Raw genomic sequence first — 27110 nt, forward strand, 5'->3', positions numbered from 1 at the left:
AGGCTTTAAAGGCTGAAGTACTACATTCACGACAGTTGTTTACAAGAAATTGGTTCATTTTTTATTGAGCTTAAACGGTGGGGGAAACATTTGCTCATTGCTTATGTTTATTTTTTAACGAGCATGGAGTCCGCATTAAAACTGCTCGATATATCTAGTCGTATAATAAGGATGTCTCATATGTAAAAACGACAATTTTTCAAATCTTTGCCCCACATCCTTTCTTTATGCAAGTTAGGAAACAACCAATCCTACGAGTTTAAAGGGTTAGAGGACCTACAAATTTAAAAAATAAATGGTCACTCTTCGCTTGCATGCCAAAAGGTTTGCATGCCCCCAGGTATAGAGACATAGAGTTTCAAGGTTACCCCGCAATTTCACAGACAAAACATTTGTTTTGCCAAAAGGTCTACCTCTTTCAGGTTACCAAAGATTGTTTTATCTGCACCGCAAATAAAACACTTCTTCGGCGATGCCTACCGAAATAGACAAAGGCGAGTGGCGCAGACGCCTCCACCCACATAACTTTGACAAGGGAATCTTATTCCAGTCTAATCCCTTTTTCCAATTACGGATGGGAGTGTCAGACTAGTCATAATCTCTCGCGGAAACCTATCCTATACCTGAAGTTTTCCTGCCGAAGCAGACCAGGGTGCATGCCCCCTGGGTTTCAGTCCTGTCCCCCGAATTACTCGCGCTCATCGGGTGGACGGACTGGAGATTGATGAGACATTCCTTGCGTGAAAAGACCATTCAGGGATGGTATATGACTATTTGCTATGCGTGAACCGGGGAATGAAAGCTGGTCTACAAGCTTGACCACTCTTCCTTCGTGCGGAAAACACATTACTCTAAAGAGTGATGAGACAATGGCTCCCATGCAATAAATATAGTCTCGTCCAAGGAGTAGATTATAATCCAGGGGTCCTTGGACTACCATTACGTTCATGTGAACGGTTTTCCCTCTCAATGTTATGGGCACATTGGGAAGGATCCATAACGGTCAACTGGTTCCTTTGTCAAAGCCTGTTAGATTCCTCATCTCAGGCAAAAGCGACGGCGAGCCGAGCGCTTTCCAAGCAGTCGAGGAAAGGATACTCAGAGAATCCCCTTCATCTATGATGGTACCGGCCATAACCATTCTATATACTTGAGCAATGATTCGGAATGGTACACTAGCCGGTAAACGGGGTCTGCCTAACTGATTCCAGTCGAAGGAAACAACTAGGTTAATTGGAGGTGGGACCGAATAGACAGCCAGGTGTGACTCTGACGAAATTCCTTCCTACGGTAAAGGAATGGGTAAATTTCCCCCATGTTCATCGGAGTCTGTGTTTACGAAAAGAATTTGGACGGTGTCATCCTTGTTCTCTTCGGTGAGTGTATCATCTGAAGATGGAACCTCTACAGGCAAGACCGGGTCAACTGCCGCCTCGACCTTTTGACTTTCATCTGGTATGGATTCAGATGGTTTATCTTCAATGATAGATGCTTCGGCCGACCACCTAGGCGAGCCAGCCGGATTTTCAACTAGTGCCAGACTCGGCAAGAGTTTTCCTATATCCAGGAGGAAGTCGTAACGGTGAAACCAGACGATCGTCCAAAATTCTTTTAGACTCATCTAAGAAGGGACAGCGGTGGACGACGTGATCACCTTCACATAGTTTACAAGGAAATTTGCACTTTCCTTTTTGTCCAAGGGCTTCACTTTCACTAGTTGACGGTGTGCTTTCAACATGATCATCAGGGGTTGACGACACCGGGTTGTGCAAACAAGGGGACCAGTCCCTTAAGATCCGAGGGATGCAGGGACAATCTCAGTGATAGTGGTCTCCTTTGCAAATGACACATGGCGATTTAGGCCTGGTCGGTGCAGTGTGTGGATTTTCGCTAGACGATGCTTTGTTGCCCCTTTTCGCCTTTGGCTCCTTCTTCTTATTCTCTTTCTTCTTCTTTTCCTTCTTCTTCTCAGGTACTTGATTTTTGGCTTTTACCAGCCTCGTCAAGCGAAGAGGAAGGAGGAGAGGAAGAATTGGACGAAGTAGAGGGTTGGGGGGTAACTCTGGAATTGTCTAACTGCTGACTTGATTGTTCAGGAATTGCGGTGTTCTGAACGATGGAGGTTGAGAAAAGCCATACGGGCAAACCAATCGTCAATCCTAGAAGTGACAATGTGTCCATGTGGGGTGCACCAACATCTCCCCAAGAGGAGAAGGGACTAGGATTTCCTCCAAGGGGAACTCCTTGGTTGGTGGACTCCATTCTCTCAACCTAAGACCAACGTAGGAAAGGTGGTGATTATTCCGTTTAAAATAAATTTTAGACACTTTGACACAACTTGTTTTTTCAATTTTTAAGAGTCAAGAAAAAAGAAAAGATGACTCTAGTCGCCTTCGATTTTTAATGAGCCTGAAGTGACAAGTGCTTAGATGGACCGTTTCCGTTAAGGAGTCTGAAAAGGAACGAAAGGGACTGCTCTGGAAATCTAGGCAAAGGAATTACCAAACCAATCGCAAAACTGCAGAATACTTTTTACAATACGGCAGTCAATCTTCCCGAATGTTGTGTTCAGTGCATTGCGATCGATAGGGTGGCAGACACGGCTTCCTATGGATAAAGGATTAAGCCTATTGTGGTCTCCCAAAATATACTCGACGGTACATGGGAGCACAAGTCCGTACTGGCACTTATCGTCTCAAAGTGGAGGAATCACCCAACCAACAGTGAGAACAACAGTTACCAGGCTTTACGACGCCGGAATACGTCTCTAGCCTAGACTTCTAGATGTTGTGCGTTAGGTTCCAAAGCATTGTTAGATTCATTAAATTTATTTTATAGTTGATCTTGCTTAAGAAATTTTCCTTTCAGGTTCACCGCGTGATGTAGATGTACAATTCCTAAAATGCAATCTAAGATGATAAACAGCCTTTTTATCTTCTTTGTGCAATGAAAATCCTAGCTACTAAGGAAAGAGAGACAGTATTCTTTCAGCAAAGAGCATAGAGCACACACTATATGCACTGTCCTAAATCAGACCAATCAAACAGTCTAAATGCAAATGCACATGCATGTATTTGTTTTCAGCCTTCTTAATATGTGAATGATAAAAGAAATCTAATGCGCAAATCTGAATTCTTTTCAAAGAGACAATTACTAACAAGTTTCTTTTCAAAATCAAAATGAAGACAATGACAACACTTTGCTATTTGGAAACGAAAACTTGCTTTCGACACTAGAAAAACCACTAATTCAGATCAAATACAATAGTAACAGGGTAATCGACTATTAAGAACAATCATATTCTCTTCTATGACTGAAAGCGACACTTGCGACACTTTCAAATCAAGAAACTACAATACAATTACGTTACTTTTTTGCAAAGGAGAACTGAAAATGACTCAACAAATACACAAAAACATTTACAGTTCTTTGCACAATGGAGGCAGAATAACAGCAAGGAAAGGGGTTTCAAACAGAGGTGTACTGACTACAGCCAGCAAAATTCTTGAATAGATCTGAAAAGAGTGAACAGAAATTCAGGACCAATGCCTAGTCTGATCAGCGCACCTGTAACACAGTGAATTTGAAATGCAGCGCACCTACTACACTCGGGAAGTGCACTGAATTTGAGATTCACAGAACAAAGAGTGCGTTGGACCAGAAACGAGACTTTGCTTGGGTTCCAGGTCACAGTTTGCAGTTCAGTTCAGGGATTTTGGCCGAGCAAGTGGTAATCAGTAAATCAACAACAGGGGTAGATCTAAGTTACTAGAGCTACCACAAGGGCAATTAGAGAGTTTGTAAATCAGTTGTTTAATTCATAAACAAAACCCGGAGATTGACTGAAGCAACATTTATCTACTTTGCATTTGCATAGAAAATGCAGTTTGAAAGCTACCTGGCTCAACTTCAGGCTCCATCTGTAAGTTTATAAAGTAAACAAATGTAGATAGACAAACAACCTAGTTCCTCCCCAGTGGAGTCACCATTTTGTTACAGGGAAAAGTGTCTATACAAAACTGCTAATCCCACTAAGGCGGGTAACTACCTTAGAAACAAACAAAGTAAAACTACTTTCATTTTCCTTTATGAAAGATAGATGAGAGAAGAATAAAATATACCAAGCTCTGTCTTGCCCTTGGCTCCTTGCTCGATTCCTCTCTCTTCTGGTAGTCCTTTGCTACTTGCTTTCTTGTATACCCAGCTTCACAGAGTACCTGTAAAATCAAAGCAGCATAACAATATACAAGAACATGGATCTACTATCATAAACAATTTAGGATTAGATGTAAATTGACCATACAAATGCGTAAAACATAAATGACACAAGAGTATGGAGGAAAACTTAAATAGCTTTATTGATAATCAAGAAAGAGCCAAGAGAGTTACTACCAGTTATTCTGACCCAGCATCATCCTCTCAGCAAGTAAGCCCTTCTTCACCTCATGCAAAACTTAGATCACCCAACACTATGATGTTGCCTCAAGAAACCAACAGCAATTCCTTACAAGATGCAAAATTCCAGCTTCCGGATCTCTGGAATGAGGGATCCATATATAGATGTTCGTAAGGGAGATGAGTCAGCTTGTGATTTTATTAGTGTCTTCCCTCTGATATTTCTTGCTTCCACTTGGAGATTGATGATCTCTTACTCATCCTTGGTCGAATTCAGAGAGGCAAGTGTCACAGGAGAAGTTTCTGGAAGATTCCATGCTTCTCCACCTCACGGATTGACACTGCCATTTGTCTCTCCTCGCCCATCGCACCCCATAAAAGGGCTTTTTGAAATGCAACGCACCCACCGAGTGTACTTAGGTGAGATGCAACGCACTTTGCCTATGGAGTAGGTGAAATGATCCTGTTTTGACCAGTTCTGAGTAGTTTTTCATGGAGAACTTCTGGGATAAGCTGTAATCAGTTGATCTTGTTCCTTTAGGGGTTGGAACAACACTTTTAGGGACTTAGGAGCCCTTGGTTTATGGAAATTTTATGCTTGGGGTTGTAGTGCCCAAAAATGTCTATAACAGGTTTATGTTCATAGTGATGTTTTCATGCTTCCACATGAGATAAAATGCATCTAGGTCATACAGATTGATTTTTAGAGAATAATTAATGCTTCAGACCCAAATTTGCACTAGTTTTCAAACTTTCAACTCCCTTCTTGATTTGCGTGCAAACGAGGGAAAATCTAAAAATTATAGAACATGGGTTTTTCTCAAAGTGTACGAAACTAATAACACGTAAGTCTTTTTCCAAAATTCGACATGTTATAGGAGAAACAAAGGGTTTTATGGAGAAGATTTGTTAAAAATGCACAAATTTTTAGATTTATGAGTCATGCACAAATTTGAAAAAATGGGTTATTACATCCTAAATTCGTAATGTAACTTGTATAAAAAGACATCCATGGCATGTGCTAAAGGAGGATGATGTTATTCTAGTCTTATATTGTTGGTTTGGACCTTGAGCACATGGCCTCAAATGTAAAAGACTCTGTATTATTCAATACAAAGGATTCGTGGCACATTTTATTTTATCCATTTGTGAACTTTATGATTAATTTTGTCTCTGTAAATTAGATCACTTTTACAGGGAGCGAGCTGGTTAGTTTCGGCCCACCAATCTAGCTCATCAACCCCTCTTCTTTGCACCTATTTATATCATAGTCTATAGATCTATTGATTGGTGTGTTCTTTGTTATTTGTGTAGAAATTAATGTGTAGATTCTAAACTTCTCATGAAATTTTCTAAATCACAATACTAGAAGCTACTCTACTAATCTATGGAAGTAAATTCATGATTGAGAACACAAATCAATAACATGCATCAATATTCAACACATATACACATATATTTATCTAGGGGAAATAAACTTCTCAAAATCTCTTGCTATTTGTATTTCATTAATCAAAGAATCTCGATGAATATAATATGCTCTGCTCAAGCTTGAGCTCAACCTGCACCTGTATCTTTTATCCTCTACCTAACTAACTAACTTTGGCTAATACTTAGCCAAAAATTTGAGCTTCCAAGCTTTTATTTCCTTACATTGTTCCCTTCGGAAATTGCCCCTATTTTTTTAGGAATTTCTCACCAAGGAATTGTGCAATTATCATAGGTCAATTCTTTGACTACATGCACCACCTGTACAAATTGAACTAGCTTACAACTAATAGTACACTGCCCTTGAACTCCTATATCAACTGGGAAACTCGAATTCTCTGCATGCAACAATTATTTTGGGCTAATTGATCAGTTAACTAGATGATCACTCAGTGTGGAAAATGTTACACACCCACAAATTGACCTCCACTTGTTCTTCTTACAATGAGAACTAGTTAAATTGACAATAACTCAAATTAACTAAAATAGATTGCTACAAATTAGCATTCAATCATGTAAAACTAAACTCAAGTGTCTCCAACTCAAATTTACTAAGTTAACTGAGTAACAAGAGCCATGTCACCTTAGTTAACTACCTCCAAGTATTCTTCTAAAATTGAAATTTGAATTTTAATCTAGTTTGACCAAGGCAAAGTCAAAACTAGATTTTCTTGCTACATTTTCAACACTCCCTCTCAGCAAGAAAGGGATTATTAGATACCCCAATCCTGCTTCTATGGAAATCGATTTTTCCTCTTGACAAGACCTTTGTCAAAATATATGCATCTTATTCCTATGTTGGAATGTACTACAACAACATAATATACTTCTGCACACATCCTTGTAGATGGTGATACTAGATGTCGATATGCTTGGATTGATCATGAAATACTAGATTCTTAGAGAGTTTGATACAACTTTGATTGTCATAGTAAATCATTGTAGGATCCATATTCTGACCAAATAACCTAAAAATAATATTTCTCATCCAGATAGCCTCACATGATGCTTGACTTGCATCCATGTACTCTACTTCTGTTGAGCTAAGTACCACAAATCTCTGTGTCCTGCTATACCAAGAAACTATTGCTGACCCAACACTGAAAATTCCTCCTGAAGTGCTCTTCCTGTATGATGGACTCCCCACCTAATCTGCATCTGTGAAGCCTTGCAGCTTCACTCCCTCTATTTGTTTGTACTAAAGACCAAACTGAGTAGTTCCTTTGAGGTATATCAACATGTCCTTTTCTTCTTTCCAATACAATTTGGTTAGATTAACCATTTCTTGAATAAGTTGGTTAACTACATAACACATGTCTAGTTGTGTGTTCACCAAATACATGAGTGAACCCACAAGTGGCCTATAAATGGTAGCCTCCACTTTCCCACCTGAAGTGACATCCTCTTTCTTCCAGTTACCTGCTAGAGGAGTGTCCATGGGTTTTCTACTCTCCATGTGCAACCTCTTCAGTATCTCATTGGAATACTTTCCTTGAGAGGAAAACAGTTCCCCATCTCCTTTCCATACCTCCAAACCAAGGAAATAATGCATGAGTCCCATTTCCTTCATCTCGAACTCTCTTGCAAGGTCCTCCTTGCAAGATTTGATCAGTTTCTCATCACTAGTAAGGATCAAGTCATCGACATATAACACAATAATCAATAATTTACCTTTTACGACAATGTGACAAAGGTTTTCATTTGCTTCACTTTTGGTGAAGCCCAAACCAATGAGATAGATATCGATTGTGGTATACCAAGCATGGGTGCTTGCATGAGTCCATACAATTCTCACTTGAGTCTACACACATGCGACTCTCTATCAAAGATCTCAAACCCCTTTAGTTGCTCAATATACACCTCTTCCTCAATAAATCCATTGAGTAATGCTGTCTTCACATCCATCTGGTGGATCTTCCACCCCATCTATGCTATCAATACTAGAATTGACTTGATGGATGAATACCTTTCTACTGGAGAAAAGGTCTCCTCATAGTCAATTCCCTCCACATGAGAGAACCCTTGGCCACAAATCTGGCCTTATGTTTCTCTATGCTCTTGTCTGCTGCATGCTTTACCTTGTAAATTCATCTCGAACCAACCACTGATTTTCTTGTTGGTCTTGGGACCACTTCCCAAACATTGTTTCTGACAATGGAATCATATTCCTCTACCATAGCATCAACCCATACTAGTTGTTCTGCAACTTCCTCTAATGAGGACGGTTCTATCTCTACCATCTCACTCATCATAGCCATGTAGCTAATGTACCAATATGATGACCTCCTCTACCTGTGTTGTGATGTGGGTGCTCCCACATTCTCTCTAGCATTTTGTAATAATCTATCAGCTTCCTTGGTTTTCTTCCTTCCTTCTCTAGATGTCTTTGCTTGAGTGGATGCCTCCACTCTTTTCTCCTCTACTTGTGGTCGCTCCACAACTTATTAAGGCTCCTCCTTTGGAGCAAGAAGATCTTGATTAGGCCGCAATTGAAGCACCATCTCAAGGGAACACCTCATTTCCTTCTCCTCATCAACTTTCACATCCCTCATAACCATTGTCATTGATCCAAGTGGATAGTGGTGGCCACTCGTCAATTCCACTTGGACCCCCACCATTGCTTCTTTCAGTTTTTCAGTTTCCTTAATTGTAGCATAATTTACTATTTTTAGCATTTTTTCGGGTCCTAAACTTTCGGAGTCGTTTTGACACCCTAAACGGTGTCTTTTTGGAAATCTACCGTGAGTGACTTACAATAAGTCATTTTTTTCATCGTAGTCCACAGAGAGATGTTTCCAACGAGATATCATGTGCGTCAAACAGAGACAATATGACTAAGTCACGACCTCAGGAAGTTGGCTACCCAACTAACCCAAACGGGGCCCATAAACTCTTGATGTTACATCTCCTCAAGTTATGGTTTTGGTTGTTTAGGGTTTGCTCTTATTGTTCAATAATATAAAGGCCCTTGAGCCTCATTGTAATGCAGTTCAGAGGCATGTAGCCACCACATCTCTTCTCAGAGATAAGCTACCATCGCCGAGCTAGTCTCATTTCCATACTGTTTGTAAGCATATTTCATTATTTGATATTAATAAAAGAAGTGTTATTTTTGTTGCATCTCTGTATTTATGGTTATATCTGTAAGTTTTTGCATTTCTATTTAAATTCGGATCAATCATATTGAGAGATGGCAAGTACACATGATAGTTTTGAGTTGTATCAATGTACCCCACAAATATGCCCAACTCTATTGTAGGCTCTAGATTTCTCCTTGCTTCCTTGGAAACATGGTAGTAAACTAATGATCCAAAGATCCTGAAGTGTGACACATCTGCTTTCTTCCCTAAAAAATCTTCCTCCGGTGTACTCATGCCAAAAATCTTGTGAGGACTCCTATTATACAAATAGATTGTTGTGTTGCATGCCTCAGCAAACAAGTGTAGAGGTATGCGTTGGTCATGCAACATCTCCCATGCTACTCCCACAATACTTCTATTCTTCCTCTCAGCCACCCCATTTTGTTGTGGGTTATGAGGTGTTGTCAACTCCCATTGAATGCCTTCCTTTGCACAAAAAATTTTAAACTCATTCGACACATACTCACCACTGTTATCGCTCCTGAGAGCCTTCACTTTCCTGCCAGTCTCTTTCTCAATAAGTGCTTTAAAGTCAAAAAATTTGGGGAATGTCTGGTCTTTCTTCTACATGAAGTAGATCCAGAACTTCTATGAGAAATCATCTACAAAGATAACATAATACCTGTGTTTGATAGTGGAGGCTATCGAGAAAGGTCCACAGACATCATAGTGGATCCTTTAAAGGATTGCATGTGCCCTACTATCCCGATCATTGAAGGTGTATTTTGTGTAATTACCCAGTGTAACACTTTGCATGTATCTCATTGTTCTAGTGCTCCATTGGGGAGATATGTAGAAATTTGTTGCATGATCTTCAAAGGCCATGACGCAAATGGCCAAGTATTCTATGTCATAATTCATCGACATTTCAGATCTGTACCTTCTATGCTTTTGTGCTCAATGTTGCATAGTATTATACATCTAATTTATAAAGGTTCTTCACTCGAACCTCGATCTGCTTCACTTGTTTTGTGGCAATGTGTCTCAAGAAAGCCTTCCTTTTGTTGAATATCACATCGTAGCCATGGTCTTCCAACATCGTGATGAAAAACATATTCTTCTTCAAACCCAATACATACATCACATCCTTAAGCCTGAGAGGGGAGCCAAAATCCCTATGAAATGTAATTGTACCAATAATAGTCATGTTATACCTTCCATCATCTCCCATATCGATGTGCATCTAGAGACCCTTCTCCTCCAAGTCACTGAAAAAATATTTATTTCCTTTCATGTGGAATGAGGCATCGTTCTCAAGATACCACACACTACCCATCATTGTGCTTGTCATGCATGCAATGAGGGTAAAATCAAGTTCAAAATATGAAGTCAAGGCTTCACCCACTGTTTCTCCTGCAGTCTTCTTGCTTGTCTTCTTGTGTGGACATTTAGTGGCATAGTGTCCCAGTTCATGACAATGAAAGCACTTGATTTTGGACAAGTCTTTCATTTTCCCCCCTTGATTAGATTCTTCTTTGGATTAGTATTTCTTCCCTTTCCATTTTTTTTCCTTTCCATCCAAGGTGTATTTTTCTTCATCCTCGCCCTTGGATGAATTCTCGTCTCTGTTTCTCCACCTTATTTCTTGTTGCACTAGATTAGACCATAACCATTCCCATCTTGCTAGTTTCTCTCTACTGTTTACCGAATCTTGATAACTATGCTAACTCTTGGGAAGGCCCAAGAGGGAAAGAGATACCAGATCTTCTTCAAGGACAGTAACAATGACCCTTCCAAGTTCATCATGACACTGTGTAAACCTGATCAGGTACTGCATAATTGTTTCATTCTTTTGCATCTTAATAATTTGAAACTTATCCTTGAGTGCTAGGTTCCAGTGGTCACTATTGTTCTAAAAAAAAATTGTTAGTGTTTTCCACATCGTGACATAGTCTCTTTCCCATGGATATTCGAGACAATATGATCCCAAATAATATGATCCTCCTCACTTTAGCCACATCCTTCTTCCACTGAGCAAGATCCTTGGCATCACATGCTGGGGGTTTTCTACATTTGTCTTGATGTATTCTAGCAGCCCATTATCATCCAATACGACCTCCATGTGGATCTTCCATGCCACAAAATTTGTGGTTCCTTCCAAAGCATACTCGAGCCTAAGTCCATTGAAATCCATCTTCTCTGTCCTGGAGAAAACCTATAACATTAATCTTTAAATTCGAACCTCCTACAACGAAAAGTTTGAAATATCTTGTCTACTGTGAATCTAGCTCTGATACAATGTAGAAATGAGTGTGTATATTCTAAAATTTTCATGAAATTTTCTAAATCACAAGACTAGAAGCTACTCCACTAATCTGCGAAATTAAATTCATGATCGAGAATACAAATCATTAACATGCATCAAGATTCAACACATACACACAGAGATTTATCTAAGGGAAAGCAACTGATCAAAACCCCTTACTATCTATATTGCATTAATCAAAGAATGTTGATTAATACAATATGCTCTACTCAATCTTGAGCTCAACTTGAACATGTATCTTCTATCCTTTTCCTGACTGACTGCCCTTGGTCAACACTAATCCAAAATTTTGAGCCTCCAAGCACCTATTTCATTGTGATTTTCCCTTTGGAAATTGCCCCTATTTTTTTAGGAATTTCTCACCAAGGAATTGCGCAATTATTATAGGTCAATTATTTGAATGCATGCACCACTTGTACAACTTGAACTAGTTTAAAGCTCATAGTACACAACCTTTGAACTCCAATCTCATCTGGATAACTCAAATTCTCTGCATGCAACAATTATTTTGGGTTGATTGATTAGTTGACTGAATGATCACTCAGTGTGGAAAAAGTTACACACCCATAACTTGACCTCCATTAGTTCTTTTGATAGTGAGAACTAGTTAAACTAACAATAACACAAATTAACTGAAATAGATTGCTACAAATTAGCAATCAATCATGTAGAACTAAACTTAAGTATCTCCAACTCGAATTTACGGAGTTAATTGAGTGACAAGAGCCATGTCACATCAATGAACTACCTTCAAGGATTTTGTTGAAATTCAAATTCAAATTTTAATCTAGTTTGACCAAGGCAAAGTCAAAACTAGATTTTCTTGCTATATTTTCAACAATTTGAATGTGCTAGTCCATTTTATTACTTTCAGATCTGAATTTTTTTTCAATATGTCACATGATGTATTCAAAGTAACCCATTTTAAGCCTGTGTGGAATGCATGTAGACTTGTAAATACGATCAATGCAAAGGTGATAAATTAATGTTATGATTTTAATGTTTGAAAATACTTGGAACATGACGACGAAGGTTATCTTATAGATCCATAGATTATTGAGATGCATAACTCTTTTGAAAATATTTTAATTTTAATATAAGATCGGATTTTATTATCATGGATTGTGACATCCTTATGTTAGCGTTTGTTATATTTTTTACAATGGAAACCAAACTTTTCATGCAAATTGAGAAGGATCACTATTTGAGAGCTACAACTTTGCACACAAATTTGATATAAATCTATTGAGGACTTCTGAGATCAAAAATGAATTGTTTCTTTCCCTAACTTTGTCAAGTTTGGTTGTGACAATAAATACACTTTCCAGAAGTCATATATTCTCCAAATTTTGATTGGTTATGGTTTTATATGCACAGGCTTCGTTTTTTAGTGATGAGTTTGAGAATATTGAGTTTGTATCATCACATGAAATTTCATTCTTATCCCATGATGAATTTTTTATTAAATTTTTTTGTTGTAGATTATCTCTTCTAGACGTCAATTGGATTTGACTTAATTGGTGCACACCAACTTTTGTAGTGATTTTCATATTTGGGATGTATTGAATTTACATTGCATAAGCACCAACTCCACAAAGAATTCAGGTTTCAGATTGACTTGTTGACATCGATCTGTAACTCTTTTAAGAAGTTATAAACAAAATAATGATTTATGCTTTCAGGGTCATGATTTGGTTGATTAAATTGAGTTTAATTTTTTAATGACATTTTGGAATTTGTGTGTAAGTTTGTGTTGAAAAATGTAGCAAGAAATTTTTAATTTTATTTTGCCTTGATTAAATTGAGAAAAATAGAATTTCCACATTAGCAGACAATTTAGATGTACTTCACTTGTGTGACATGGCTTGTGTCACCTAGTTTACTCAGTAAATTCAAGTTGGATGAGTTAGAGTTCAATTAAGCATGTCTGATTGCTAATTTGTAACAATCAAAGTCAGTTATCTCAAGTTGTTTTTAGTTAAACTAGTTCTAACTTTTGGAGGAACTAGTGGAAGGTCAATTGTACAGTGGGACTTCAGTCAAACTTAGTGATAATCCAGTGAACTGATCAATCAACCCAAAATATCTATTGCATGTAGAGAATTTGATTTCCCTTGCTTTGGTGGAGATTCCAAGGAAGTGTAACATCAATTTTAGACTAGTCTTGAGTGTATAGGTGTTGCATGCAGTCAGATGAACAACCTTTGGAATTGTGTAATCCATTTTGGAGAAATTCCTCAATAATAGGAAATTAGGGTCCAATCACAAGTGGAAATTAACTAAGTCTGGGTCATAACTTCTCAGTGAGAGGAGAGATGGGTTATTCAGTTGCACATTGTGCTTAGTTGAGAAAAGCATTTGTAATACATGTTTATTCATTAGATTAATGCAAGCACGCATTGGGCTTTTTAGAAATTTCTTTCCTAAGGAAAAATATTATGTAATGTGTGCTATTTCTTATTGCATATCTGAGTAGGTTGTGTCCTGTGATTTTGATTAAAACTTCATAATCAGTTGCAAATCTACACCAAGATTTCTACATGGTATCAGAGTAAAATTCACAATAGAAAATAGTTTTGAAGTTTTTGATATGGAAGATCAAATTTGTAGTTTAGTGTAGCATGATCTCTCTAGAGCTGAGAAGATGACCTTTAGTGGGTTGAGGCTAGAATATATCTTCGAAGACACTACACTTTTGTGAGAATTTCCCTCAAAAAATTCATAACCATATTTTTCCAGTGCAACTAAAAAATATCTGCCTAACTAGTTAAAATTTTTCAAACAAACTCTTATTCTAACATTTAGCCAAAAAAAAGTGACCATTTATATTAACTCCAACCATTTAATGATTCTTTTGTTGGAGGGGTAAGAGTTGAAAATAATTTTTTTCGACCGAATATTTTTTTCCAGCCGAAAAAATGTTTATATATATGACCGTCATCAGGCCGTTGCAAACTTTTCTATAGTTGTTGGTTCATTGTTGGTTTCCGCTCATTGTTCGGTTGGCCTATTGGTGCGTTGGAGGAATTTTCTCGGTAAGTCCTTATACCTTAATACAAAGCAGTTTTTTTTGATGATTTTTTTTTTTTTTCATAAGACAAACAATTTTTACACTGCATTAATGGGTGCACAATCCTTCGTTTATAATGCAAACAATGTTTTCACTGGATTCATAACTTTTGTTCGTAATGCTCTCCTTCTGGAGTGAATTTTGTTTTTTACGGTTATTTTGGGCGTTTTGACAGACTTCACTCTAGCTATGGTCATAATTGATTTAAAAATTCTTGTCTGTAGGCTCTTGATGACTGGGAGGACCATATAAAATTTGTCTGTGACGATGGAGATTAATACTCATTGTATCTTCTTTGTGGCTTTAGAGATTAATTTTCATTGTATCTTCTCGGAGTTGTTTATAATGCGATTTTTTGGAGATTCCGGTGACGCGGCGGAAGAAATTGAGGTTGAATCTTGATTTGTTGCAGTTAAAATGGTTTTTTAACTGCATATTTGGATTCAGCACCCTGAAAAACCTCTGGGACGCTTTCATTGTGCAGAAACTAGCTATCAAACTTGCGATTCCAATAAATTCCTGCGGATTTCGACCAGAAAAACCCGCCGAAAAAACTTTCAAAAAGTCGCGTTATAGACAACTGCTATCTTCTCTGTGGTGTTAGAGATTAATTCTCTCTTATATATGTACTTTGTTTACCTTAATAGAAAGCAAATATTCTTTGTTGAAAAAAAAGCTTGTGTTCATAATGAAAACAATGTTTGTACTGCATTCACGCGTGCATAGTCCTTCACTTCAAAGGCAGAACATGCTTTAGATATTTCACGAATTTTTCGTCTCATAAATGGACGAAGAACATCAGATTCTTCAAGTTCCCAAAATTCATTTTGTACCTTAGTTTCGTAAACAAATATAATGTCTTATACCATTCCACCAACTTCATCCAAGGAATGATTTGAACACTTTATGTCACCAGGTTGTCTTCAAAGGAATTTTGTCTAGAAGTACTTCTTTAATATTTTACTGAACCAGGAGTGCCATTTGTTGTTGGTTTTTGTTCGTTGTTCGGTTGGCATGTCAGTGCATTGGAAAAAAAAATTGTATAATTCCCTAACCTCTATTTTTATTTGTTACATCTTCGTTGTTCTTCATCGCTATTTTCAGTCCTTTGTTTTTATTCGTTACTTCACATGATGAAGGTATGGTGTATGGTTTTTTGTCAACATTTTTGTCTTTCTGTTTTGAGATCCAACATTTGAGGTGATGTTTTGAGTTTTGTCTTCCTCCACAAGGAATGCCCATAGGAGGTTTTGGGAGAATTTGAAAGGAAATATTAAGAGACTAGTTTGTTGTTTATTTGGCTTAAATCACTGGAAGTTGTAATGAATTTGTGCATTTCTGAAAATTTCCAGAAATCACAGAAAATATATTTTATATGTTTCTAAAAAAAATGTCATTTATCTTCCACAAACTAATTATTTGGAATAAATTAAAAACATATTATATAATGTATTTAAAAAAAACCGGAAATTATAAAAAGAAACATGTATAAAGTAAGCAATTTTTTCCCTCTTTGATCTTATCCGACTTACAATAATATACTCTTTATTAAAATAAATAAAGTACTCCTTATGGGAAAAATAGAAAATAAACATGTATAAAGTAAGAAATTTTACCCTCTTTCATCTTAATCCAATTCTTGTGAGTCCCATTTTATACGGTTGTAGAAGCATTCTTACCCTTGATTTGAGAGAGCTCAGCTGCAATTTTCACTAGAGATCCTACAAACTCTAGAAAACAATTAAAAAAGGTGAATATCACCGAATCCTGCATTTGGTGAACTTCCATATTCATATCATGGGCCTTAGACGAATCACACTTCAAAGTTTCTACCAACTCACTAATTTCATCCATTGTAGAGACTAGAATTTCACGAAAGGATAAAGGCAAAGAAGAAATAGCAAAAGTTGATCCATTGCATTCAAGAATATATATTGGCACCCATTATTCATCATTGACAATATCTGATGTAGTCATTTTCATCCAAGCGCAGACCCTCAATATGAACACCTTTATAACTTCTATTCATAATGCTCTCCTCTCTAGAGCGACTTTTGTTTTTTATGGTTATTTTGGGTGTTTTGATAGACTTCTCTTCAGTTGTGGTGATAATTGATTTAAAACTTTTGATGTCTGTAGACTCTTGATGACTTGGCCGACCATATTGTATTTATCTATGCTGATAGAGATTAATTCTCATTATATCTTCTCTGTGGCGTTCTAGATTAATTCTCTTTGATATATGTACTTTCTTTACCTTAATCGAAAACAATTTTTCTTTGTTGAAAAAATAATTGTTCGCAATGAAAACAATGTTTCCACTGCATACATGGGTGCACAGTCCTTCCCTTCAAAGGTAGAACATGGTTTATATATTTCACGAATTTCTTGCCTCATAAATGGATGAAGAACATTGGATTCTTCAAGTTCCTGGAATGCATTTTGTACCTTAGTTTCATAAATAGATATAATGTCTTGTACCATTCCACCAACTTCCTCCAAGGAATGATTTGAATACTTTACGTCACCAAGGTTGTCTTCAAAGGAGTTTTTTCTAGCAGTACTTCTTTCAAGTTTCATTGAATCGGGAGCACCAGTTGTTGAACCTCGCTTAGCAAACTTCCCATTGAATATTGAAAGAGATAATCTCCAAAATATTGGTACATGGTGCACAATGACATATGTAATTCTATGAATGAGTCTTCCTCTAGGCGCATATGCTTCTTCACTAGTCACCTATTTAAGATGAGACTCCCCTCTTATATCATTATCACCCAGCAGAAGGGAATAATCTACTAAACAATTTATTTTTATTCTTGTTGAATCTGCTTCTTTCATCAATAACACATGTTCACAAACATGGGAATGAAGAGCATCCATTTGTGCCTCAGGATCAAATGTACATCCTTCTAAGAGGCCACAAATTTTGCGGTTTTGAATATTAAGATAATGCCAAACTGGATCTGACTCAGGCTCCAACTTCGGCAACATCCTAATGGTATTCTCAATATTAGATTGTTGTACTTGAGGATCCTCCATAGACTTGTAAAGTTTTGCCTTGAATTCTTGCACCACCTTTTCAACCTCTTCGAGAACTCCCTTTATTAGGCCTACATGAGAAGGCAACACAATTGACTTCACTTTCCTATATTCTATAACTGCCAAGTCATACTCCCCATTGTTGATGAATTCCCTAATTGTGTTGGCAAATTAAATATAGTAAGAACTCTTTTCAACATCCCTTGCAAAGACCTTATTTTTCAGCTTGAACCTGGCATTCGAAAAGGGGCTCAAAAGGATGTTTGCAACAATATCCACGTCATGAACAACATTACCTAGACCTTCTGGATTTGACTCTATTTGTTTTAATTTCGACTAAATATCATCAATTGTAGTTTTACAAGTGTTAAACACACGCATGGTAGCAACAGAAATGATAAACAGGAGAGTGCATTTATTATTAAAAAATGATATACATCTATAGTACATGGTGTGACCCTTGGATTCATATTACAAGTGGTCTATTGGACTCCTTTTGGTTGTTCAGCTTCCACACCAACCCTTAGAGGATTAGGTGTCCAACATTCCCCCCTTAATCCGCAGGGTTATGTATGAGTCCAAGAAGAGAGCTGTAATAAAAAATGTGCAAATATGCATGGCAACACTAGGCTGAATGTGCTCTCTGAAATGTTGATATAAATGGCAATGGTTTACGGATGACCACCAACACTGGAATGCTTAGTGTAGTTCCCAAAACTCTTCCAAGTCTAGCATGAAGCTCAAGTCTTCTGCTAGAGGAAGTGCTCCTATTGTTTTGAAGAGGGAAACCCTCAACTATGAAAGGGAGGTCTCACCCCGCATAAAAGGGAGAACTTCAACCTGAAAGGGGAAGTCTCAACCTGTGATGGTTTAAGGATGACCAACAACTCTAGAATGCTTAATGCAATTCCTTGAACTCTTCCAAAATTGGCAAGAAGTTGAAGTTTTCTACTAGAGGAAGTGTCCCCAATTCTTTGAAGAGGTGTTACAAACTGAAGGCATGCTCAGGGGCATCTTTGTTTCTGGCTACAACTCTGAATCTGGTATGGCAAGTTGTGGCTCAGGCTCACTTGATGTGGCTTTGAAGCTTGTATATGACCATTATTTCCCCCCCTGTCAGATACAAGGTGAGATGATGGATAAAACTCAACTGCACGACTGTTCAATACTCTAGAACAAGTTCTGACATGTGACTGGAATATCTTCTTGGTCGTTGATGCCCATTGCCAAGAAGCGACCATCCAAATTGAATCTTTGTTCTTGCAGTAGGCTTGTTTTTGAAGCATATGTTTGAAGAATGACTGGTTTTATGACAGTGCTTACATGGATGAAGATCAAAATAGTGATATTTCAGATGGACAACTCGGTCACAGTGTTGGCATTTCACATTCTGTTGTTGTTGCTGTTGCGGAAGAGAACCAGAATCTGAAACAGCTGAAGATGAACTGCCATGAGGAGCAGGTGAAGATGAACCGTCGTGAAGAAATCCAACACTTTGAAATCGAATTGGTTTGGAGTAGTCTGGAATATGAAAGGACACGTCCTTGTCATATCCAAGACCATTTCTATGCTTGTTGTAGACAAGTTCTTCCCAAGGTCTGATGATGGGCTTGAGAAGTGCATACTGAACTTCTGCATTTGCATGTACAACTGCTGCTTCATTGGGCACTAGATCTGAATCAACTTGCTGCTTATGGGAGTCTGTTTCAATGTTCTGAACAGAAACAGGTTTAGAATGATGAATCCACTGTGGTAATTCTTCCTACTGCAGTTGAGATTCAAGCTGCAAAAAATCAATCTGTTCATGTACATCTTGTAAACAACTGTGAATATCCGTGAGAAAATCCTTGTTGATTTTCACCGTATTATCCATAGTAGAGAGTATTAGATTGTTCAATAACTTTAAGATAGTACTAATTGGAGCCATTTTTTTTGGCAAGTCAATCTCAAAAAAATAGTAAAACAATGAGAAAAAGATGGACACCAATTTCTCTTTTATATAAACTTATGGCAACAACTTCAAATCAATCTTGGAAGCTTGCAATAGATTCAACACACAAAGAAGGTTGATATCCGAAAAACAGATTCCTCATGCAAAAATGAATTTTCTCCAATTCACCTGAGAATTTAACATCCAACAAGGCAACAAGAAATTCAGGCCTCAAAAAAATATATCACTGTACCAGCCTCGAATCCAAGAGAACTTTTCGTGGCAACAACTTCAATCTAGTTCAATGAACAACCTTTAAGAAAATACACCAATTCTAGTTCAATAACAATCTTTAATATGATCAACTAGTAGATCAAATTAAAGGTTAAGATGGCTATACTATAGAGCTCGGATGGCGAAATGTTCGAATTGGAAAAGCCTGTGGCATTGATGTCCAATGTTCTGAAGTTGTCGATTGAGATGGATTAGAGAGATGGGATAACCACACTCATTTCTATGCTGAGCGTGGACAGTTTAAGCAAAATTGTGAAATTGGTTAAGGAGTTTTGCGAATTCCATCATGCCCACATGTGTTCGATTCCCCTGGTCTTTGGATCAGAGTTGATGCGTGTTTTGCATCAAAAGCCTCGTGTGTGGAGGAGACAGTGCAATCGAATGAATTTGAAAAACTCTGTGAGAAGCGTTGAAGAAATTCAGCTCATGGACAGGAACCATGAGAATTTCTTCAATTAGTGATTGTAGTGATGACGCTTCCCATAGTTGTTCTAATTCTAGTTCTGTCTTGATCGACTTTGGCAATCAGTCGTTGATGTCTATCTCTCTTGAAAGGTATTCCAGCGAGGGTTCTAACGCAGCCCAGATATATGGAGACAGAGGTATCACATTTGCGCAAGAGAGGATAAAGGGATCTTCATCATCTGGTAATTATTTCCACATCCTTCTCCGTAGAGAAATAAGCGGGAAGAGAACCCGGGTGTTCCCTTTCATTTTTCGGGATCATTATCATGTGCAAGCCTTCGATATTATCGATTGTTTGCTCGATATCAGCGACGTGGTATTTGCAGGTGAGTTGCTATTACTCTTCGGTAGTAAACCCGCGATTAATCCATACATTACACGGGATGGAGAAATCAAAGTTGGAGTGGTAGTATTAATAGCCTTTTCGTACATGTGTTACAACAACAACAATCAAGGAATGATTATCCTTGATAACTGTAACATAATGATCTGAATACATAGATATGTTGGAAACAGATTTTCCAAATATGCTGAAGAGTATCAGGTATTCCAAATAACTAATTACCAGATACCAAAATATAATATCATATCAGTCCAAAAACTTTCAGAATTGTCTTAGACCGATCAGCACATATTAACATGTCAAACTGAAAAGATTTACAAGATTGAAACGCTTTCAAAAACATATCAACAATCCTTGATAAGAGACACATAATTGAGAATCAAGGTCCAAAATCAGCCATTTAGGTCGTGACTTGCCAAAATTCGCAACAGAATAGAGTTCAGAGGTGCCCTTGAATCTTGAAAAATATTAGCATTCCTCCATTTCCACAAGAACCAGCAGACAAGGATAAACAAAGTTCGCCAGGATAAACTCTGCTCGCTCCACCATTTAAAGCCATCCTGAACAGAGGAAAAGACCAGGTAAGGAAAACCGAAAGACAAAGAAAGTTCATACCAGATATGGAGAGATGTAGCACATTGGAAGAACATATGAAAATTTGTCTCAGCCACATTTTGGCACATGGCGCATCTGCCCGGACCATGCCAACCTTTCTTTTGTAGGACCTCCCAAGTAAGGTTCCTGTTCCTGAAGACCAGCCACGAGAATAAAATCATTTTAAGTGGACATGTCGCCTTCCATAGTTGAGGAGGAAAGAGCAGGTCAGAATTACATGAGAGGCCTGAAGACATTGAAGCATATAAATCCTTTACTCGAATAGGCTGAGAAGATCGCGGAAGAGCCTAGACCAGAGCATCCCTGGAGCCCGAACGATGAATCCCCAAGCCGTTTAGGCTCTGTAAAACAGAGTGCCAAAGGGGACGCATGGAGAGAGGCAAAAGTAAGTCCTCCCCTTCCTTCCATACAGGAGATGAGTGAGACCAAGTTTTAATCAGCTTGTCCCACGTGAAAATACCCTTTGAATGAAGGAAGGAAACCAAGCGAGGAGAGAAAGAGGAATCCAAACCATTAACTATGGAGTCGAAACCAATGAGAATGCTTGAGCCCGAGAATATTTTCCATCGTAAATTTTCCATGAAAAAAGGCTGAATTTTCCTGAAGCTTAACCAGATAGCAGACCCTTTTTTAATGCCCAAAGATTTCCTTCTGTACCAGGACTCCAAACTCCTGCCTTTTAAATATTTCATATTAATAACTTTGCTCCACGGACCCTTACCAAAGATACCTCTATGAAGGGACTTACAAAGAAGGGCTTTCCCGAAAGTCCTCATATCTAAAAGACCCCAGCCCCCCGCCTTCTTCGACTTAGAAATAGAATCCATCTTAACTAAATGAATCTTATTCTGAAAAGCTTTACCTCCCCATAGAAAATTGGCAGCCAATGAGCTCATTTTGTTAATAATAGAAGCGGGAAGGAAATAGAGGTGGGCCCAGTAAACCGCCAATTGAGATAGAACTGCCTGCACTAAAATAAATCTGCCAGCTAAAGAAAGAAATCTTGACTCCCATCCAGAAATTTTTTTGTAGAAGCGGTCAATTAACCATTGCCAATCCTGTTTGGAATTACCTTTTGCCTTCAGGTTGAAACCCAAATATTTGAACCCTTCCTTGATCGAAACCGGGTTGATGCCGATCAGTGCAGCTATCCATTGAACAGTATCCATATTTGACTCATTGTGATACAGCGAAGATTTGTTCCTGTTGATAACTAATCCAGATGCTATCTGAAACTTATCAAGGATTTCATTTAGGCAATACCAGGTTGCCCTGCAGAGCATGGCAAAAATGAGGACATCGTCAACAAAGAGATTGTGTGATAGGAAAGTGTCCTTGCAGATCCTGATCGGCCGACATCTTCGTTCTGAAACAGCTTTGTTGATCTGTAGGCTGAGAGAGTTCATTACCAAGATGAATAGCAGAGGGGAGAGGGGACAACCCTGACGAAGTCCCCTCTCCGCTAGGAAAAAAGATGATGGAATTCCATTTATAATGACTGAATATCTGACATTTTCCACACACGCCATTATCCAGTTGATGCCTTGTGATCTCAACCCAGTTTTTGCCAGCAAGATTCTTAAGAAGCCCCAGTCGACGCAATCATACGCTTTTTTCAAATCAATCTTTAGGATAGCCGCATCGATATTGTTTGACAACATTGAGAACAAACATTCCTGAGTCATGGCCACAGCATCCAATATGTTCCGGTCTTTTAAAAAAGCGTGTTGATCCCTTGTTATAAAGGAGTTAAGAACTGGCTTCATCCTTTCAGCTATAATTTTTGAAATGATTTTAAACAAAATATTACATAAAGAAATAGGTCTGTAGTCGTGAAAAGAGTCTGATCGATCCTTTTTCGGAATAAGAGCAATCAGCGTGGAAGATAAAGCACTGTGAATACTACCTGACATACGGGAGGCCTCCACCATCCTCAGCAAATCCGCTTTAAACATGTCATAGAAGTGTGAGAAGAATTCGATTGGCCACCCATCTGGCCCGGGACTTTTATCCCTTTTGAAAGCTTTGATAGCAGCTTGGAGCTCCTCTTCCGTTACCGGCTTAAAAAAGTTATCATTTGCTGCCTCGTCAAACATCTCTGGCATCAAGTCCACAGCCCAGAAGATATCATTAATGTTACCCTGTTGCCTTCTATATTGATTCTGAAAGAACCTTGTTGCTTCTGCAGAGATTTCTTGCTGAGAGTAGAGGAAACCTCCATTGCCATCTTCGATCTTCCAGATAGAGTTTTTCCTTCTTCTGGCATTTGCAAAATTATGAAAATACTTCGAATTCCGGTCCCCTTCCTTGAGCCATATGGCTCTGCTCTTGAGCCTCCATGAGGCCTCTTCCTTTAGCAGCAGCATTTGTTTCTTTTTTTCCAGTTTTCTAATATGACTTTTTTGCTCAAAAGTCAGGCAGTCTGGGTTTGCTGAGTTGATAAAAATTTCCAATTCATTTTGGATGACTTTCAGCTCCTGTTTATCCTTCTTTTTCTTTCAGATTTGCCAGTCCTTTGCTACGGCCCTCAGACTTTGGATCTTTTCCCGAAAAGTCATGAGAAGGGCCATTTCAGATTCCTGTAGTTCCTTCCATTTTTTTAATATAGTTTCATTGAAGGATTGGTCTTCTAAAAAGATCCTGTTGAATTTGAAGGAATAACCAAGCCTATAATCCTTTTCACGCCATTCAAGGAAAATAGGCCTATGATCAGAGGTGAAATCATTCCCAATAAGAGAAAACGGCATTCCCCATTTCGCAATGATGCTAGCATGAATGATAAAACGATCGATCCTCTTTGCAATGTAGGCTTGCCCCGTCCTACTGTTATCCCAAGTAGGCATCATTTTATCAGGCATGATATCCACTAAGTTCCTATTTAGAAATTCCTTTCGAAGTCTGTCAGCCAGAGGATCTTTTTTCCTTATGGAAGAAGCCATAACCGAGCGTCGAAGCAATAGAGATCGAAAACCGGGACGAAACCGAAAAAACCCGACCGGAAAGCGGAATGAAGCCCAGTCTCAGAGGGCAGGGAGCTTCAATTTTCAGAGAAAAAATTAAAAGCTACGTTACCTAGATCACCCACAATAGGCAACTGTCCATAAGAGACCCAGACCCGGAGAGTACCCAGTACCCCGGCCGGGAGGCCGAAAGAGAAACCTAACTCCGCTCGCAGAGGACTTCTCTTAAAGGATGACAGAATGAAGTTACAAACCAAAGGATTTCTTACCAGGTGTCAGCCTGCATGCAGGGGGAGGACACGTCCATCCTTCATGCAGAAAACTAAAAGCGTGTCCTGAAAACTATTAAGGTGGTCATGCAGGAAAAGGTGGCGCTAAACCTGGTTGGCTGTATCTGCAAGGTGGCTCTAACACCTGGTTGGTTGTATCTGCAAGGTGGTTGGCTGAGCAGTCGGCCGCTCGCTGGTCGATGCTCTCCCGTGTTCCTCTCCAAGCCCGCCTTGATAACTGTAACATAGTCCGTGTATAATTTCCGAGATATTTTAAGCTTACAAATTTCATCAATAAAAGAAAGACGGATGATATAGAGGTTATAGAATCCTATTTCCAGGAGAGTCCAACATATCTTGTTGGGAATTTGATATCTCAAATTGCAGGGGCATAATTCACAATATCAATGACAATTTGTTCAAAGTTTTCGAATTGAAGGAGCACTCATGCATAGGCCACGAGTGTATATCCCATGATATGGAGCAGCGATGAAATGAATAGTCCAGTGATGAAATGAACAGTCCATCCAGTGTGCCAAGGATATATCCCACGATATGGAGCAGCGATATATCACACGATATGGATGAAGCCCAAGTTATGGGAGGAGCGGTCGTAGTTCTGTCCCACTTACCATGATCCCACGCAATGTTCACCTTATGGAGGCTGTTCTCCTCATCATGATTAGGCTGGTCCTTGAGCTGCAAATGGGAGCCCACATTACAGAGATCGTTTAAGGTAGAGGCGGGAGCGGCTACGATGGGAGTCTCCATGACTCTTCATCTTTCTGCCATGGCAGAACAGACTGAGAGAGATTTTCTAAAGCAACCAAAAGTCTTTCTCAATTCCAAGACGTCTGGAAGGGGAAACGACCTGGAAAAGGTGGCAATAGGTTTTAGAAGAATGTTGGTATTGGCTTCAAGGGACGTACATCGACAAGAGGTGTCCATTCACTAGTATTGTTTCAATAAGAGGTTGTATATTAGCTGGAACATGTTACAGTGTGGAAGAAGCAACGCACATTGAATGAAACCGTTTCAAAATTAGGGAGTCGACTATGTATGATGAGCACCAATGTAGGAGTCGATTGTATTCTTGGATGGGAGGTAGTGTCAGAGCTGTCAGGCTAGCCAGAATCAGCAGAATAATAGTGAGAGAGATGTCAGTCTACATAGGCAGCATAGGGAGTTACAAAGGATAGGGAAGCCAAAAATGGCGCTGGAGAAATGACAGAGGTTGCAGCTAGAATTTAGCTGAAAAAATATTCATGAAATGCAGAACTGATGGTAGAAATGACCTGCATAGAAAGGCCATAAAATAAATGGCTCAAATATCAGCAGGGCAGGATATCGCCCGCTCTGATACCATGTTAAACACACACATGGCAACAACAGAATATGAATGATAAACAGGAGAGTGCATTTATTATTAACAAATTATATACATTTATAGGACATGGTGTGACCCTTGGATTCATATTCCAAGTGGTCTCTTGGACTCCTTTTGGTTGTTCAGCTTCCACACCAACTCTTAGAGGATTAGGTGTCCAACAACAAGACACAATGCAGCCAAATTTTTCTTTGACGAGTTGCTTCCATTGTTGTCCTCTATCATGCAAATCAATTTTCAAGGATAGAGCACCAAACTCCAGGTTTGTTGCACTTGTATTTTGGTGGATACGAGATAAGAAACATTTTGCATCAAATTTTCAGAACGGTACATTTCCTTTCCAATTGACTTTTAAGAGGGATATTAGAGCATTGAGCTTCCATTCCTCAATATCATTTAATTACCTCCTATTTCGATTTATTCAGGTGGACATTCATCTTATGTAAGTATGTAAGCAAAGAAATTCCAATTATTTCAATAGCATACCCCATTTGGGGTGGCTCTTGAAGTAGTTTACCCTTAGGAGATAATATATCTCACTTTATATCCTTCCCTATAACGAGTAAGCTTCTATATATAGAACTATTAACACTAGAAAATCAAATACGACTGAACATATACACATTAGGATCTGATATCCATATAAGGAAACCTTGGGCAAGAAGGCATAACGATCCATTTTGCATACCAAACTCGATGCACCCACATAAGTCCAGATAATGATTTCTTCCTCTACATGTTTTAACCTTAGCATATTCCTTTGTTGGAGTTAATCATCATATCAATGTCAGATATAAAATTCTAGGCTAAATCCTTCTTGTAATATTCCATCATTCAATTACAATAGATATTTATTTTTCACGATTCTCCCATAATCGAAGGCATTTGAAATAAAGAAATACATTATTCATTTTATTGAATTTGTTTTTTACATGGATCAAAAAACCCATTAAACATGCTTGAAAAATGGACATTATGCATAGAAGTTTCTTGTCATCCCAATCCAGGGAAAGAAGTGATTACTTATGTGTCATACAATATTGCAACAAACAAAGTCCTCTAAAAGAAAAGGAATGTACTTGGAAGGACAACAAACAATGAGGTATATTATATTGCATTGATAGAAGGCTTAAGAACAGTTAGGGAGTATGGATCCAATGGAATTTTATTCTTCACCAATTATAAAATTTTCTGCAACCAGATGAAAGGCACATACCAAGTAAAAAGGGAGAGGTCAAAACAACTGCATGGAGAAGAAAAAAATATTGTTAGTCAATTTCAATCATTTAGCATAAGACATTGTGAAAATTTTAATAGGATGTCTAACAATATATTGTATGGGGCAATGCAAATTCAAGATTTGTATGTGAAAGATGAATTGGTGTCAAGAAGCTCTCCATCAAAATTTATTGATGGACATTGTAAGATATCTTTGATATGTGTGTGTTT

The 27110-nt window shown here is 38.3% G+C and overlaps 1 pseudogene; it reads right to left on the reverse strand.

Annotated features, from left to right (window-relative positions):
- The window catches only part of LOC149244434 (exocyst complex component SEC5A-like), a 172276-nt pseudogene extending 146299 nt beyond the window's left edge, over nt 1-25977 (reverse strand).
- Between the last annotated feature and the right edge of the window lie 1133 nt (nt 25978-27110).

This window comes from Pinus tabuliformis, chromosome 8 (assembly GCF_031772625.1).
Source record: "Pinus tabuliformis cultivar Carrire ecotype Pingquan chromosome 8, CPIR1, whole genome shotgun sequence".
Taxonomy (NCBI): Eukaryota; Viridiplantae; Streptophyta; class Pinopsida; order Pinales; family Pinaceae; genus Pinus; species Pinus tabuliformis.